Genomic DNA, 1,807 nt, shown 5'->3' on the forward strand with positions numbered 1-1,807 from the left:
ACCACTGCGGGGCCGAAAGAGCGGGCTGGGTTCATGGAGCAGCCGGTGAAATAGATCTGGACACAGAGAGGGAGGTGGTGAGGAGGACAAAGTGCCTGTCTGCTCCCACAGGGCCCCAGCTCTCCCAGGCTCACCCAGCAGTCCAGGGGCTCGGCCAGGGGCTCCAACCCAAGATCTCCAGTTCCTAGGCAGGTGACCTCTCCCTCACCGGTCTCTGTGCACACTCCTCCCTTCTGTCCTGAGCTTGGGCTTGGTTTCCTGCCCCCACTTCAACTCCCACTTATTCCCATCTCCCCTCAGGCCAGAGAAGATTTGGGGGGCTCCAGTCTGAGACAGGGTACAGCAGCCCCACCCCAGGCCCAACTGCAGGGCTCACTGGTCCAGAGAGGTACTGCTCTAGGGCCCCATTATTTGCCCTGAGGGGCTCCCCACAACCCCATCCACATGGCAGCTCTGCTCACCCCCACAAGGTGGCCCAGGGTGACGGACAGGCCAATGGACAGGGCTGGGGAGCCCACAGGGCTGGTGCGGCGAGAGTCGGTAGAGGAGAAGACGCAGAGCGCCAGCTGGAAGGTCAGAATCAGCTCCACCACCATGGCCTGGCCGGGCGTCGTGTTGCTGTTGAGCTGCAAGGGGAGGTGGGTTAGGATCGCCTTCTGGCTCTATGGCCAGGGCCTTGGGGAAGTGGGTGTAGGGCCTCCAAGGACACCTACAGCCCAGTGCACGTCAAGTCAGGGAGGCCATCTGCCAGAGAGACTACATACTTCCCAGTACGTACAGAGCCTGGGGCGCAGGCCTACGGCCGAAGGGTGGCATAAGGGGAGCTTCTACTGACACAGCCCTGTCAACGGTTCTGCCCAGTCTCCAACCCCCACAAGCTGGCATTTACCCTCCCTCCTGTGGGCAGCTGCGCAGTTTGCCTACTGCACCCCCAGCCCACCTCCCGCCCGTGCCTGAGCCACTGCCAGGGCCAACCTCAAACCCGTCTCTCCAGTGCGGCTGACTCAGGGCTTGACAATGGCCGAGAAAATCCTCCTCTGTGTTTGACTAATGAACCCAGTTTGCATGGGACGTGGGGCTAAATCTGGGCCTTCGGGGCGGGGGAGGCAGCCGGGGGTCAGGCACAGGAACCAATATGCAACAGAGACCCTCACATTAGAGCAGAATTAGGGGTTCGCATGCACGGTCTCTAAACGGATCCCTTGACACCTGCTGTGGTAGGCGACCGCCGGCCCCTGCAATGGCTGAGAAAAACGGGACCCCGAGCGGCCAGGGTCAGCAGAAGCCAAGATTGTAACCCCGCTCCCTGATGGTTCCATGTAAACACTCCACCGAGGAACCGACAGGAGCTGGAGGCACAGGAGGAGGGCAGAGCTCAGGGGGAGGCAGGAGAAAAGCAGGAGTTTCCGACAAGAAAGGAGGGGCAGTAGGCACCAGGAGAGAGGCCAGCAAGGGGCAGCAAGAGGGGCCGGCAGAGGAGGAAGGTGAAAACCGGGAAGGCTGCGCAGGCACACCCCAGCCTGGGTATTCCTCCTGCTGCCCGGGGGTGCTCTGGCCCACACGGCGGCATCCATTCTGGAGCTGGAGTCCGGGGGGCCTAGGCCGGTCCCGCTCCACCCCCGTCCCGGGACACTCACCGCATTGACGGCCAGACTGCCCCGCGCATTGAGCGGTGCCAGCCCATAGAGGATGCCCGCCCCGGCGATGGCGCCCACCAGCTGGGCCACCACGTAGAAGACAGCCCGCAGCAGGGAGATCTGGTTGCCCACGAGGAGGGCCAGCGTGATGGCAGGGTTGATGTGGGCCC

At 63.1% G+C, this 1,807-nt stretch overlaps 1 protein-coding gene across 1 annotated transcript in view; it reads right to left on the reverse strand.

Moving 5' to 3' along the window:
* Positions 1-1,807, reverse strand: part of LOC102760599 (aquaporin-2) — a 17,098-nt gene that overhangs the window by 1,577 nt on the left and 13,714 nt on the right. The gene's annotated exons all lie outside the window — the stretch shown is intronic.

The sequence above is a fragment of the Myotis davidii genome, unplaced genomic scaffold (assembly GCF_000327345.1).
Source record: "Myotis davidii unplaced genomic scaffold, ASM32734v1 scaffold290, whole genome shotgun sequence".
NCBI lineage: Eukaryota > Metazoa > Chordata > Mammalia > Chiroptera > Vespertilionidae > Myotis > Myotis davidii.